Here is a 16,631-nt window from a genome sequence, read left to right on the forward strand (position 1 = left end):
TATCTTGTCCCTTTGTCTCGTGGGCGTATATACATCTTCCAGACCGGGCGGTGTATTAGCGTTCCCCTCGCAGAGCATGCCAATTCCGTCAGCAGCAAAGAAAATAGAAATGTAGCACAACACTGCCTTGCGTGTAATTGTTCTCCGTTTTTTGTTGACACGACAGTGCTGTTTGTACATGATGACCAGCGCACAAGAGAGATCGCTGAGGCATTCCACATTCTCAGAAAGGGCAATGGATGCGTGAGGGAAATGAGCTCGCTTCATTGTGTGTAGCGGGGTTGTCGATAGCGCACGTGCCTTGGAAATATGTTTCATGTTCTTTTTTTGTTTTATCGCACGTGGGTGATCGCAGTACATCTGTGTTTGACAAGACGTCCTCACACGTGTGTGTGCACTGTATAAAATGGCTTCTTACTATCGAATGAAATTTAGTTGTAAATTCAGCGCCTTCTGTGCGTCTAGTGTCGTCCTCTGTGTTTCTAAGCTCGGTTGTTAATACGATGGATCACCGCCAACTCGCCCAACCCTCAGTTCTACTCTATAAGTGAGGACATGTAGCCCACGCGGCAGCATGTGGAACTGCAAGAGAAGCCTTCGTGATTTGGGGAAGCATCCAGCGCTAATAGCTCCTTTAGGGGGTATGTCGGGCTTCACAACACATATTTATTGCGGTGTTCTAAAAACGAATTGCCTTCGAAATGACTTTGTACACTTTGTCAGAGCCTTCTTCAAAGCAATCGCAACCTGCTAACGAACGGCTGCTTCCACGAGTGGGATGTAAAACAAACAAAAATGTTCCGAAAGTTCTATATTGTAGTTTTCATTCCCGCCTGGTATCCGCAGCCGAAGGTGGCAGAAGAGCTCGTGTCGCGTTGCTTTAAAAATACATCGCCCTTGAAAGATATTACAGACTTTCAGAATCTGTTCTTGAGTGTATTCGGCTTTCTTTAATGAAGAAAGGACATCATATAGGTGCACTGCGAATTCATAAAACTGCTCTGACTCGCCCTCGGGCTGCAAAAGTGGCCACGGGTGGCGCTGAGCGTAGCGCCGACGGTGGAGGCGCCTGGAGGGCGCGGGGCACCTATAGGCGCACGTTACTATGGGGGAGAGCAGTGCGTAAAAAAAACGGTTTTCATTTACTGCCGCAGTAAAGGAAAAAAAATGCTCTGTAATATCCATTATCGGGTAATATCAAAGACCACATTTTAAAACAAATAAACAGAAAAATGCACACTATGGCCCAAAACTCTAAAATTGTCAATCCCAAGGAATAATAGAGTTGCAGTGTCCACGCAGTACTTCACGATTCGGTCTAACCTCATCACTTCGGACTGTGATTGCACAGCGACCGTCACGATGGCCGATATCACTGGCTCGCCGCCCCGAACAGGTGAGCAGAGCGTGGTGCGTGATTTTCACCGCCAAGGACTGTAAGGATTGTGTTTCTGTGTAAGGCTGACTGCATGTGGGCGCGAAACTGTCTCACAGTGTGCAGAGTTAAGCAGCGATGTGGAGAGAGAGGGAGAGAAAATTTTATTACCGTGGGTTTTCACCTTCAAGTGCAGGTGTTTTCTTTGAAAAGCCCAGCTGCTGTCCTCCGCATACGGTGGGCCACTCCGTGGAAGGGGATGGACAGCCAGTGTTCCAACGAGGCTCTTGTATGGGGTGCCTGATGGGCGGTTCAGCGGTGTTCGCGCATTCGCTGGCCGCGTTGTTAGGGGTTTCTAAGCAAAAGCTGCTAGTTGGAGGTGTGCAGAAGGAGTGACTTGCATGTCGGGTTTGGGGCGAGGGGAAATGTGTGTGTTTGCAGCTGCCTCTACAGGACAGCTTCCTCTAGAGATAGCGTGCGATGAAGTGGAGATGACATGCGGCAGTGCTCATTGCGCATGCGTCAATGCTCTCCGTGGTATAAATGCACGCTCAGTACCTGCCCCGCATTCGGGGCAGAACTCTAACCGTCTCCGAGTGCCCTGACACCCAGCGGCTGAGAAAAATGCGGAAAATCGGTCCAGCTCTGTCTGCATGCCCTATGCAGTTGTCTTAAGGACAGGTTTTGCTCTGAAATTTCCGCTGGGCAATAGGACGACAAAAACACGGAAAAAGTCTGTAATGTTGAATCACTAAGAAAAAGAAAAGCGGAATTAAGTTGTTATAATTTGGTAGGAAAAAGTTCTTTACTGGGTTTTAGTTAAACCGGGAATTTCAACGAGAGCTAGTGAAAATATTGGTTGCTTAAATCTTTGCCCCTTCGCGCTCTTTGTGGTTCTTTCCTTCATGGTAAGGCCCAAATGTGAACCCGACGTTAGACTGTTACACCGAGCATTTCCTTATAAGGGCTAGAAACCCGCCGGAACATGATCACTGTTTTAGGTTTCTGTAGACTGAGGACACTCGGGCCTTGAGTTTTAAATGCGACAGCATTATAGCCCCCTCTTGCCAAAGTCGCGGTGGCTAGACTTGCGTGTAAACCACCCCAGCGCTCCTGTAGGGGTGAAACTGAACTAGTGCTCGTGCCAACGTTCCGCTATTTCTTTATTGTATAATATAAGAGGACCAGTAACTACCTTCCCGGTTGAAACTAAAACCACGCCGTGAGGGAAGAGATAAAGGAAGGGAGAAAGTGAGGTAGAGGCAGCGTAGTCAGGGGATCCGGAAGAGTATCGTCTAGCTAGGGTTATTCAACGTGCGTGACATCTCACTGTACAGGGGAGCCCTTTGTGTTTCACATCTATCGAAATGTACCCGCCGCGGTGGCTCTGTGGTTAAGACGCTGGGCTACTGAGCCGCAGTACTCGGGTGCGATCCCGGCAGCGGTAGTCGCGTTTCGATGGAGGTTTAACGCAAAATGCATCTGTGTGCTGTGAGATGTCATGCACGTTGAAGAACCCCAGGTGGGCGACACCGATCAGGAATCCTCCACAACGGCAACTTTTTCTCTCTTTCATCTTTCATTCACACTTTCGTCCTTGCTGTCACGACGCAGTTGAAATGTCGCATTATGATACATCGTTCTGGCGCACGAAAAACACGGACGAAGGAAGAACAGACACACAATGACTGAAGGAGACCCACCGGAGCGGTGGGAAGATGTTGGGAGGGGTGAGTGAACCGCTTTAGTTAGTTGAAACACAACATCGGCGTCATGCTAGCTCAGTGCTTCGTTCGACGTGCTGCGCTTAGTCATGTTCGAGCTTGCTTCTGCGATGGACTCTCCGAGTCCCTCTACATGCCAAGACGCTGCGACAGCCAGGCGTGCCGAACTGCGGAGGCTACGGCGACGGCAGAGAGAAGAGCAATACGCCAGGTCTCGGCAGTGCTAGCGGCCAAAGCGCAAGCGAAGCCGAGAAGACACGATGATGTAGCTTTGCGAGCAGCCGAATTAGAAGCAATGCATAAAAACGCGATGCGCAAACGGAGGCTGGTTGTTTGACACCCTACGGTCGCAGATTTGCCGCGTCACATTAGATTACCGCGAAACAATTTTTGAGATTTTCTCGCTAGCCGCAATGCTCCTTTGTTTCCCTTGAGAAAGAGTTCAAATATCATGACAACCATTGGTGGTTTATTTGTGTCTCCGGCGCATCTACCGACACGTCCAACTGAAGGCGGGGCTATTTAGGAAGGTATACTATAAAGTCACCAGACTGGCTGGCGCCTCGTCCTGGCGCCATCAATCAAACGACCTCAAAAAGGACGGTGGGGGTCAATGGGTCATTTTCCGGTTTACAATTGAACCTCTTAATGAGCCTACGGCAGCACTTGCTTCGTGGTTGGAGAGCGGTTGACTCCAATTTTAGTGCGAAAGCAGTACTTCACAAGCTCAAACACGTGCACCGAGTTTGCATGAAGCTTGACCTTGAGCCTTACCTTGGCCAAACAAGAAATAAATGAAAAAGAAATATATTGACGCGATTGGGATTCGATCCGGCGGCGGCGCGAACAGATCAGCTGCGCTGGCCTCTGTACGAGAGCGCTATGCTATACACTCCGTTTTTTTTAAACATGTTCTATGTACATGAACTATGTATAGACCATGAAGAAAACAATCGCAAATCAACGCAATGGTAATACTACAGATCCAAACAACCACAGCCGATCGCGGCTCGGGTTAAACTGGAACATATTCCCGCACTGTTCAATGCAAATCGTCGTCTTCATCAACTAAATTACAATAAAATAATATCGTCAAAGACGTGCCGACCCCTCAAGCAAAGCAAAACCATGAGCCAACCAGGCTAAATGCATGATTTCGCACGTCTACTATGGTTTGGCAACGATAACGCTGTAGCACATTTTCCAGTCCACTTTATAACTACCCTCCGTGATTGGTCCAGAAAGGGCAGTGTTTGATTGGTGAAGGAAAGTGTCACGAGAATGCTGCCCCAACGTTATTGAAGCGCGGAATCTGAGTCGTTTCGGCCGCCAGCAAGACAACGACCATCCTGCTGCTGTGAGTGACCTCTGGTCCGGGGATATTGCGTGGCATTATTACGACTACCTGTTTTGTTGTCATACTTTGTCTCGTGATCTAGCTTAAATAAGTCCTACAGTAATAAACCAAGGTATCCGAGGCTACAGACGCCTGCTGAACCCCTTCTTTGATCCAGCTGAGCCAGAAGTCAAACCGGAACATTCCCTTGGCCGCAGTATACGAGTGACTGTCAAATGTTATATGCATTTTCGTCTATTAAACGCGTGAGCGCAGTCTGGCGGACTCTTGGGCAATGCATTAGTGGGCAGTGGCCGTAGCGCGTGCTCTGCGTGTTCAACGCGCTGCACGCCTGCAGGCCTGTCAACTTCCATTTATGCGCAGCTATTGCGACTCTGCAATCACCACGGCTGCCTTGGTGCCCAAATCCTCAACTGTCCTATTAGCCAACGTCTTGCAAGTCACGAGGAAAGCCGCCTACAAAGAGATCCCCTTGCGATCAGCGCAGGAGAGGTCACTGCCCCTGTGGAATAAAATAAAGGCACTACGAGAGTGACTTCCCAGACAAGGCGGTCCCCCCCCCTCCAACCGAGTACGGAAGTCCGTCGACGCCTGATCTTCTACAGTTGTGGCTGCGCCTGAACACATGCCTTTGTTACGACACTCTTCGTGCTGGCGTTCTTGGAGGCTCAAGACTGCTCTAAGCACCGGCCTGTGTTCGCGAGGGATTGAAGCCAGATGCTCGCGCGGGACACTTTGCTCGCCCACTGGGCGTCTGTTGCTTGATGTAAATAAATATATAAAAAGGAAAAAGAAAGTCCCCCAGCAACAAGCCTTGGGATCAGTCGGATTCAGTGAGGCTACCCGAAGGCAGTGCTCGAAGAGCCCTGCTCACTGGCGGAAGGAGGCGGGAACTGGAATGCAAACTGTACTGTGTATTGGGCTAGTTGGTTAGTATACGTCTTGCTCATTTATCGCAACAAAAACTAAGAAGTTGAGCACTCATTATTGAAGACCTCCTGACTGCTTTGTCCGTCATACTTTCCTCACTGCCTTTGCTCCATGCTGTAAAAAAATTGGCGGTGGTTTAGCACTGTTAAACCTGGAATGGGCGCAATAGCCCCAGGTGGCCGATTGGAACTTGCCCAGTTGAATTTTTAAGTCAGTCTTTCGCCGCTAAGTTTCGCTGGGTGTTCCTTCTTCATCTTCGCCCCACTTCACACGGCGCATGCGCACAGCTGAGGCAGCTCGGTTTCGCCAGTGCGCCGGCAGCAGCAGCTTCTCCGCATCACGTGGCTGGTCATGTGGCCAACCCCGTGACAAACCACTTTATCAGTCACGGCACCGCGCCGCCAGCAGCTGCTCCGCACCACGCGACCAACCACGCGACAGCGTGGCAACGCAGCCAAAGGGTGGCGGCGGCGCCACCGCCACGGCGGCGCTTTCTGAAGGCTCGAAATGCTACCCTAATGTAGGTATCGCTACAAAAGTGTGAATGGATAGTTCTTGTTCATTTTGCCTACCCCTCTATGTCTCGTCGTCCTTACTCCTGCGTAGAAACCATTACAGACCCGTGCCACATCACAGCGTGGCAGAGGCGGTCCGTAGCGTTTCCCGGCGTCTTGCGACTTCGGGTATCATTAAGACAAAGGTCGCACGAGAGGTGTGGCTCAATAGTGGGTGGAGAGGGTGATGACGCAATCATAGGTGAGTGGACGCCCCACCCAGAGGTGAGAAAGGTATAGCGAGACACGTGCGGGTGTTGGACACATGATCGCAGAACGGGATTGCCTGCTTTCTCAGTGGTGAAAGATGTCCCTTCTGCAGCTGTCTATGCTATCAGTTTTTAAAAGTAGTAGCTTTCTTTCGATATCATTGTCCGGAGTGGTGAGGATCAGAGTACAGGTGACGTGTCAACTTGCAAGCTGGTGAACTAATATAGAGTAGACAACTTTTCCAACACTTACTGTCGGGCTCTTAATTTATTAATAGGTTTGTAGCCCACCGAAACTAATATCTATGTATTTTTCGATTTTTGAAATGCCATTCCTGACGCCGGTGCAGCGCCGAATTTGGGGCCGCGCGCGAGCAAAACCGAACCGCGAGAGGTCAAGAAAAGCTCTAGCCACGCCTACGAACGCCCGTTACTCTGCGGCGTGGGTGTCACGTGCTCTCTGCATAGCGTCTGGATGAGGTTGGCGAGCGGGCAGAACAAAGAACAGATTGGGGTGAACTGTCGATATTGTGCGGGAAACACGATGATTTGCTTCTGGCAAGTTTTCTGGGGTCCTTCCTTTAGAAACATGAAGTGTAAAAACAATGGACTAGAATTTAAGCAAATGTAGTTGCTGATTTCTTTTAGTTCAGTCAGAGCGTTTAGCCTGCAAGATACAGTAATGTACGCGCTGTAGTCTGCACCTTTATATGAAGTGGTTTATATGAAGATTAATTCCGTGTAGGTGATCGTTAGGTGGATTGGAATAAGTGTCAACCGCAGTTCGGTCCTCTGATTGAGCTGCTGACATAGATATCTATTCATTCAACGAAGTGGATATCGCAGAAACGCGCTGAAGAGATGAGATTGCGGAAGTTAAAAAACATTCATGCGTGGCGGCCTTGACGCCGTCAATGATGACTGCGACGAAGATAAAGAACCATATGGCAATGCAACAGCGCCGAAAGTTGAAAGCTATCCAAACATGTACTGTCACGTACAATTGCTTGTGTAGACGCAGTGTGACAAACTGCCAATAACATCCACTTTAAGAAGTAGGGTGTGGTATGAGGGGTTTAACGGCAGAAAGTGGCATGGGCTGTTAGGGACGCTGTTTTAGAGGGCTTCGGGGTAATTTCGAACATAATGCAAAAAAACAGCGCGAACAAACGGGGACTAGACGAAGAATACACAGGAACAAGCGCTGACTCTCAACTAAAGTTTAATCACAGGAAGCACACTTATAAAAGGAAACAGAAAACGAAAAAAACACAAATTCAGAACGCATGTGTTACTATGTGATGTCCAGATATGCAACCTCACAGTTTCTTTGTCATGTTATACGCCTCGATAATTTCCCTGGTCAACTGGTCGGGGTGTTTGTACAAAATGTCAGTAAAATGCAAGGACGGAAAACATGATTGACACTCTCGGCAATGATCAACTAGATTAGTGGAGCGATTAGATTCTAATGAATTGAGATGTTCTCCGAGTCGTGTGTTAATACAACGTCCCGTTTGCCCAATGTATATCTGACCACAGGATAGGGGGATTTTATAAACTACCCCTTTGGAGCACGGCACAAAACTTTTAGCGTGCTTAACACCACAGGACGCCACAGATTTCTTGGGGTTGCGGGACTTATTTTATACTGCTGAACAAATTTTACTGAGCTTATTCAGCAGTAGAAAATAAGTCCCGCAACCCCAAGAAATCTGTAGCGTCCTGTGGTGTTAAGCACGCTAAAAGTTTTGTGCCGTGCTCCAAAGGGGTAGTTTATAAAATCCCCCTATCCTGTGGTCAGATATACATTGGGCAAACGGGACGTTGTATTAACACACGACTCGGAGAACATCTCAATTCATTAGAATCTAATCGCTCCACTAATCTAGTTGATCATTGCCGAGAGTGTCAATCATGTTTTCCGTCCTTGCATTTTACTGACATTTTGTACAAACACCCCGACCAGTTGACCAGGGAAATTATCGAGGCGTATAACATGACAAAGAAACTGTGAGGTTGCATATCTGGACATCACATAGTAACACATGCGTTCTGAATTTGTGTTTTTTTCGTTTTCTGTTTCCTTTTATAAGTGTGCTTCCTGTGATTAAACTTTAGTTGAGAGTCAGCGCTTGTTCCTGTGTATTCTTCGTCTAGTCCCCGTTTGTTCGCGCTGTTTTTTTGCATTATGTATCACCAACTCGCCCGCTTATCTATCCTGTTTAATTTCGAACGCATGGGTTCTTTAACAGGTGCAGTGATATCTCACTGTACACGGATGCCTTACGTACCGAAACGCGGCTGCTACTGCCGGGAGAAAACTAGCGTCCCTAAACTTAGCATTCGACTGCCCTAACCACTGAGCCACGGCGGCGGGGGCAAGAAGTACTCTCACTTTACGGGTACTTTAAAGTCTGTAACTTGGTTTTTGTGGAAAGGAAATTGCGAAGTAACTGTCTCACATCTCGGTGGACACCCGAACCGCGCCATAAGGGAAGGAGGAAGGTGGGAGTGAAAAAGAAAGGGAGCAAAGAGGTACCGTAGTAGAGGGCTCCGGAATAATTTCGACCACCTTGGGATCTTAAACGTGCACTGACATCGTACAGCACACGGGCGCCTTTTGTGTTTCGCCTCCATCGATACGCGGCCGGGTTCGAACCCGGGTACTCCGACTCAGTAGCCGCGCGCCCTAACCACTGAGCCACCGCGGCGGGTTTTAAAATCCGTTCAAGAAACACATTTTGAGGATAACACCCTATATAAGGTGATGGTCTGCTCAGAGAGTTGTTCGCCGTAAGCTTCAAATGCAGATTCTTGGCTCCTCTCAAAGCAAATGCATCTAAAGAAATCCTGCTGTCCTGTCTCCCAAATGATGCTTCCCAAAATAAATAGCGCTTCCATTTCTACACACTCCGAATTTGCGCACAGAAAAGACAGCGCCCGCACTTGTACACTACCACGTACAGGAGAGCTACAATCTGTGCGGGATTGAAAACTCATATAATTCGATGTCAGAAGTGGGACACGTACACGTCAGTGCCTCACCAAGTACAAGAGCTGCTTTGAAAACTTCGTCCAAAAACTAAAATTTCATGGAATGTTTGTGGTGGTGCATTTCACACCAACAAAGTAGCACTCTTTTCATTTGGACTCATCGCATAGACTTTTAGCGGAAAGGCAGAAATGAGATTCGGTCGGCTGTCCAAACTATACTCTTCTTGAACACGCTAGTCTGTAGGCGCGAGCTTTTGGGGTAAATAGTCTTAATTTTGGAGTGAACCGGTTAAACGTACAAGGCGAGAATTCAGCATGAATCAAGACCAGAGAATTTCAACAAGGCAAGAATTCAGATATTTAACATTTCTGCTCCATGGCAAATGCATCTCCCCGACCATTCCGCCCTCCCTCTCTAATTTCTGGGACAACTCAGAGGTGACAGTAATGGAACCGACTGCACTGCTTCGGCAGCGAAGTGACGTCTTTGAGAACAGATGCTTCGATACGCTGCTGTCTTTCGCAAGAGGTCCTACGTCTGCAATCGAAACAGTCGAGTCAGGCACTCCTTTGAAGTACAGCGTCTTTTTTTGCAAGCAATTCCCGAGAAATGTGCTTCATTTTCATTGTCTGCATCACATGGGTCTGAAGATAGGCTGTTAAGGTAAAGAAAGAAAACGCCTGCAAAGATTAATGCTTATCATTAGCCCGTCCGATGAGACCTCAAAGCATTGGCGTAATTGTTATCTCTGTAAGCATGTGCGCCACTCGTTTTGCTGACGACATTGTGGAGTCATCGGCACCCATTGTTCATATGACCGTGCTATTGAACGCGCTATCGCCGCTCTTGGAGGGTTGATGGAGGAAAGGTTAAAATCTTGCGCATACAGCGAGGCCAGTAGTATCGTGTATAAAGGAGTGTAGCGGGAGTTCGTCAGGGCAAGGACGGTTAGAATTTTTGCACGTTGTGCTAGAGCCTGCTGTCAAGGCCGGTGGCACCAGGTAAGCAGAGTGCGGCTCCAAAGAGTTGTACTGGATGTCGTTGGCGAGGTCATTCTCGGCAACGAGCCTGCTATTTTTGATGAGAAAATGCACGAAAACCTGAGCATGCCACAGATGTATTCAAATACGTTACAAACGAAATAGAGATCGTTTGTTCACTCATGTTTACTGATGAAGGCCAATTTTCCTTAGAAGTCTTCCAGTCGATATGTTGATCGAAAAAGAGCCTTTTTGATCCCATGTACTCGCAAGCCTTTAAGTTGCGATATCATTTCGGCTCTTTTATGTGTTATTACTGTGACCTTTGATGTGTTTGATGCAATCTTGATGCACTGAAAAGAAATGTTTGGCGTGCACTCGTTTTCGCTTTTGCGGAGAGCAGGCAATAATGGTGAAGAGGAACTTCAAGCCTTCGTTTGCATTATGAACACTTTGAAGGCTACGCTGAGGCGCCGTTCAGCAGGGTGTCGAATGCGGGTGATGTGGGCGGGTCGAGAAAGATGATATGAATGCACTTTTATTGCTACTACAGATTGAAGTTATTGTAGCCGTAGCGGAGGTTCGTTTCGATTATGTTGCTTTCAGGAGAGATTTGTGTACTCATGCGGTTACTACAGGTGAGAGAAGACTAGTAGAAAAAAATTTAACAGTGAAGACAACCTTTACAATGAACACAAGAAGTGTGCATTCGTAGCTCGGGTTCACTGCTGCTAAATGTGGCTATTAATGAGCGTTTATTGCAAATAACGTAATTTTATTACTGCATGAAAGTAGTTTTCGCGTCGGGGGAGCGACGAGGTTGCGCGTTGATTTGACCACTAGAAATTGTCAGGCAAGGAAAAAATATGGCTACTTTTCTCAAGCTTGTCCCAGAACGTTTACCAGTGTTCGAAAATTAGAAATCATTAGAAACTATTGATTATGTGCAAAGTCAGAATGCTCGAACGGCCACTTCTGCTTTACATTACGGCAAACTATGTTATTGATGCGTTTTTTTTCAAGAATAAACGATACAAAACATGTAGTGCTTGCATTTTGTTTATTATCACGCCCCTTTTGTTTTCCTACTTTCATTAGAGCCTCAATATTTATTTTATGCACAAAAATTTTCACGAAGAAATGTGTTTAAATATATGAAGCTGTCCTCCGGAGAACATCCTGTAATGAACTCGTAAGTAATTCAAGAATGAGTCTATCGCAGGAAGCTTTGGGAAAGGTTCGACGAAAAGCATTTAGCCCAGTTCGAACCTTCGTTTGTCCTTCAGCGATTGCCACACGTTACCTATTGCCACCAAATGTGTGGTTGAATAGGCTAGACCAGAACGAAAAAATGGAGTACATCACGAATGTAGTCTATCTGTGCCCGTGAGAACATGGGTACTGCAACAAGTATCCCGCAAGTTTGCAGTATTACAGAGCTGCGCCAAGGCATAACTTCCGCGTATACTGATGCGTCACGCTATTACTAATTACCGGTCATGGTCAGATATTGGCACCGAAAGTTGGTATGTAGACAACTCCCGCTCAATGGCAATGACACATCCTTATAGTAAACAGACTGGATTCCAAGAAAAGGAAAGCGTAGAAGGCGGATGGCGGAAAGTTAGGTGAATGCATGAGATTAAGAATTTGCGGGGAGAGGCAGGCAGCAGGTGGCACAGGACAGGTTTAATTATAGAAACAGGGGCGATGCCTTTTCCCTGCAGTGGTCGTAGTCAGTTGAGGATGATGATAGATTGATTTGAGTTAATTGACAGTGCAAAACCGTTATTGGTGGTTTCAGCAGTGAAAGGAATAAAGATATGCATTGGAATATAAAGGAAAAAATGCAAAGCTTTTGAGTTGAAGCACGGAAGAGAATTGACAGGAACAAAATGCAAAACTGAGAAAATACGACATAAATACGACATAAAGAAAGGCAGAAAGTTAAAAATGAAATTTGCTGAAAGGAAGGATGTAACGTCTTATAAGATCCATAGTTGTGATTGGAGAGGTTTAGAATAGGCGAACATAACACTCGGAAATACAGAGGAAATTGCCGGCCGTTGCAGACGCGCGCACCAGTGACTTAAAAAAAAAAAACGGCTTTCGTCTACGCAGCGGCAAAAGGCTTGGATGGGGGAACGCATGTTAGGAGTGTCCGCTTTGAAGTGGGGTGCTGGGAGGGGCTATTATGTTGGCTATTTCCTTTTAGAATATGCTGCACATCTCCAACCAAAAAAACTTCTATTTTAACCCAACGTTTCGAATACGAATCCGCTTCTCCATCTGGCGTGACTGAGGGCAGTAGCTAGCGTCTTTATGTATGCAGGGGAGGAGGGGGTCAAAGGAGAGAAAGCTGTGATGCGAAAAGTGTACGGGAAGGGGGATGAAGGGGGGGGGGTAAGGCTGTTAGTCACGTTGTCGCACTGTGGGAAGGCGGTCAAAGGCGACTTTTTTTCCGTTGAGTTGAAGAGCGAAGTCCCTGGGCATATACTGGGGCAGGTTTCCTTTTGTGCGTTTCATGTTGTTCGGGGTGGCTTGGATGTGCCAGGATTCCAGAAGAAGCCTTTTGTGTTAATTTGTTTCGGTTCCGAGGATGCGGATTTCTTCGAAGTTGATTCTATGGTCGGAGTCCTCGGAATGTTTGGCTACAGGATTGCGCTCTCTTGCGAAGTTCTGGACGTCGTTTTTATGTTGCCGAATTCTTTTTTGGGGATTCTTGGTTTCGCCGATGTAGCTTGCGTCGCGCTCGGCGCAAAGAATTTTGTAGACAATTCCTTGGGCTCTTTCTCTCCGCGGCCGGTCTTTATGAACAGTTAGGCAGAGCGCAACAGTGTTTGTAGGCTTGTGCGCAACCTGGAGACCCACATTTTTAGGATTCGGGCGATGGTTTCGCTGGCACCCCCGACCTAAGGTAGAGTGACGTATTTTGGTGGTGGCGTAGGTCTTTGTGCGTTGATTTCTTGGCGCATGTTGTCGTGATTAGCGCCCCCTTAAAATATCTCATTTTAAAATATCTTTTTGAAATATCGAATTCACTATACTTGCACCCTCCTTTCAAACATGCAACTAGAACTAATCATACTAAAGTAGTTCGTCTATCAGTTGCCGTTTAAATATCCTCATGTACTCGCGGTTTTCTGCTGTCATTTTCTATTTACGGCGCGGTTCAGGTGTCCAACGATATATGAGACAGATACTGCGCCATTTCCTTTCCCCAAAAAACCAGTTATTATTATTAATTATTATTAATAAATTGCCTGAAAGTGCTGTAGAGTGTATGTCTGTTAATTCGTTTGTTAATTTTGTTCACAACGGTGACTAATGTTTAATTCTCTCTCTTCATTTGTGTGTGTCTGTGGATGAGAGAACATTCTTTTTTTGTGTGTATACAAGTTGTTTTTACCTCAGGAATGCTTTGTACACGATCCTGCATGGGCCCGAAAAGGGGCCTGCAATATGGTTAAGTAAAATAAATAAAAAATAGGAAGTCTGTCTATTCTCCACAAGTATTAGCCTCAGTCTGCAAATCTTCCTGGATATCAGTTTGTAGTACAATATCGTCCGCATACATTATACACGGTGCCTGTGGTCTAAGAATGTTACACCTAATTTCAACCTAGATTACTTTATATAACCTTAACCAAGATTACTTTCAACCATGTTTCCATATTTTTCTCAGAAATCATAAATAGTAACGGTGCTAACGGACAATCATGTCTTAGTCATTTCCGTATCTCGACTGTTGTCGCACTGCTTGTTCTTTCCATGCAATTTCAACTTCATTATCTCGGCACTTTTATTTTAGCACCTCTATTATCTCATCACCGCTACCTTCAACTCTCAGTATGCTCCACTAGAGCTCCCTATTTTTGTTGTCATACACATTACTTACCGGGAAAGGTAAATGCAGAGGCTTGATTTCTGACGTAGCTATTTCTATACACTTGGTAAGCACGAACAGGCTGTCATCTAAACACCTATCGCTTCTGAACCCGCTCTGAAGCTCTCTCAATATAATATTACTTCGTATACAGGTCTGCATTTTTAATTTCGCCGCTTGCATTGCCAGCCTGTATGCAACAGATGTCATTGTAATTCGTCTGAATCATTTTGAATTCGTCTGAAGCATTCAAGCCAGATGTTGGCTTCGTCCACTTTCCCTATTAGATCATATTGAATGTACTCCGTAACCAGTTTACCGGTGTTTGCTTATTTGGTATGAATGTTTTCAATGCTTTTAACGCACTTCCTTGCTGCTTAGGCTAAGTTGATTAGTTAGCTCGATCAGAATTTTTCCTTGTCTTTTTGCTGGAGAATTTAGCAATATTTGCTTGCGCCCTTTTCCAGTTAATATTGTGGTATTCTAAACGTCTTTCCGTTTTGCTATGCTTTTATTTCTATTTAGTGAGATTACCTTATCCTATTACTCGGATAAAACTTATTTAATCTATTTCATAGCATCGTTCCCGTCTAAACGCTCTTCCTCGACATCTTGAATAAGTTTCTGCATTCTTTAATTATCTTTGCTAGGGAACTTACGTGTACGGTTCTAAAATGTTCTTGGTCCACTTTTAGTTCCATCATCAACTTCACCTAACCAGTGATCAGTGGACTCCTTTATTTTTCTTTGGACGAGGACCTGTACTTCCAGTTACTTTTGGCGATAAGATTTTCATTTTTTATCTATTTCCACCCGAGAAGGAAGCGTCTTTTTTCTTTGCCCTCTCCGTTTTCTCGAAAGTAGTCATCGTTTTTCGATTGTCTCCATATTTCCCCCCTCCTTCCTTCTTCTCTACTTTCAAGTGGTTTGCCAGCTTTAGTTGTTTAATTTTCTTACAGTTGGCTTGGTATACTGATTATAATCCGAGTTTTCCGCAGGGCGCTTCTCTACTGCTTCCTCAACACCTGCTGCAGTTAGCGCTCATTGTTCGGCATTTAAATTCTTGTTCCTTTGTTTGTTTCCGGAATTTCCCCTTTCACCAGTTCTCCCATCTACTACGTTTATGAACACTTCTCAAACTAAACGTCCGCCTCCTCTCTATTTTCATTTTTGCTAGTTGCCATAAATAACCTGCGACCTTAGGCAGTAGCCAAATGCCTGTCCGCGTGTTCCGGAGTTCCCATGGGATTTGTTCTTCATGCTTCGGTTCTTTATAAGCAATAAATAGGTTGCGCAGCTCGCAGAGTTCTAGCATTACATTCCCGTTACTACAACTCTATCCGTACAATCTTCATGTGGCCATTCATATCCCCAATTAGAATTATAACGGCACAGTCTCCGAACTGTATAACAACGGTATTAAACATTTTACTTGATCCTTGTTCCCCTTCCTGAAATTACCTCCTGTCCATAAATAGGCCCCCACCAGCTATACCCCTTTGCCCGCGCAGTTGTTCCTGATAGCAATACATGAACTTTGAAGAATTTGTTATTTGCTAAATTCTTCCTTAGTATCAGCAAACCAACTCTCTTCCTTCTATATTGTTTTGTTGTTGTTTAATTGCACCCCTCACAGACAGTCGTCAATAAACGGTGCGTCTTCAAGATCCGTGTGGTGTGTCTCGCAGAGAATATATACGCCTATTTATTCTTCCTTTTACTGCTGCTTCATCTCTAACCATTTCGCTCACTTTATACACCCTTGCACGTTTACGTAACTGATCCTGGTGTTAAATTCATTATTAGTTTTCTTCCTGATTTTTTTAGCGGCCATTTTTGGTGCTCAGCCTTCATTTTTACGCTCTATTCTTCGCTGCTACTTACTCTTACGACCAGAGTTCCCATGAACCCCTTAAAAGAGCACCGCCCGCCTGGCGGTAGCCGATATCTGCTCCCACCGCTCCTCTAAAATGGATGCCATCTCACGCAAAACTGCCGCTGCCTGTTCCTCGCGCTTCCCTGTTTAATTCGTCTACTTCGAAGACCTTCTCTCAGCGTAACTTCCTAAACCCTCGATTAACAGCCACCAAGTTCCTCTCGACCACATTGTGCCGTCCTAGCACTTACGGTACAGTGCACACTACGATCTGTACCTGTGGTGTTACCGTCCGCATTTCCCCAACTCCCTGCCTTTACCGTTCCACTACTTGTGCTGCTTTACCGTTGAACACATCAGTTAGCCTCGTCGTTGCCGTTACCAATTTATGTTGTGGAACATTCTCCGACAATTTGCTATTTGTCTTTTGTAGCATCGCGTTTACTGTACCCGGGAAAATCCCGACTGCTACTCGCCAGCAATGGAAAGGAAAATGATAGGTTAGAAGTTAAGGGACAGGAAGAGGGCAGAGTGGGTAAGAGAACAAACGCGGGTTCATGACATCCTGGTCGAGATCAAGAAGATGAAATGAGCTTGGGCAAGACATGTAGAGTGAATGCAAGGTAACCGATGGTCGTTAGGGGTAGCGGACTGGATTCCAAAGAGAAGGCAAGCATGGCAGGGTGCAGCAGTAAGTTAGGTGGGCCTATGAGATTGAGAAGTTGCGGCATGGGAGAAGGTA

The 16,631-nt window shown here is 46.1% G+C and overlaps 1 protein-coding gene across 1 annotated transcript in view; it reads left to right on the forward strand.

Annotated features, from left to right (window-relative positions):
* Positions 1 to 9,988: 9,988 nt before the first annotated feature.
* Positions 9,989 to 16,631, forward strand: part of LOC144120074 (transmembrane protease serine 9-like) — a 53,701-nt gene continuing 47,058 nt past the window's right edge. Inside the window, exon 1 of the mRNA XM_077652540.1 lies at positions 9,989 to 10,148. The gene's annotated coding sequence lies outside the window, so the exon portion shown is untranslated. The remainder of the gene's footprint in view (positions 10,149 to 16,631) is intronic.

The sequence above is a fragment of the Amblyomma americanum genome, chromosome 2 (genome assembly GCF_052857255.1).
Source record: "Amblyomma americanum isolate KBUSLIRL-KWMA chromosome 2, ASM5285725v1, whole genome shotgun sequence".
NCBI classification, from domain to species: domain Eukaryota; kingdom Metazoa; phylum Arthropoda; class Arachnida; order Ixodida; family Ixodidae; genus Amblyomma; species Amblyomma americanum.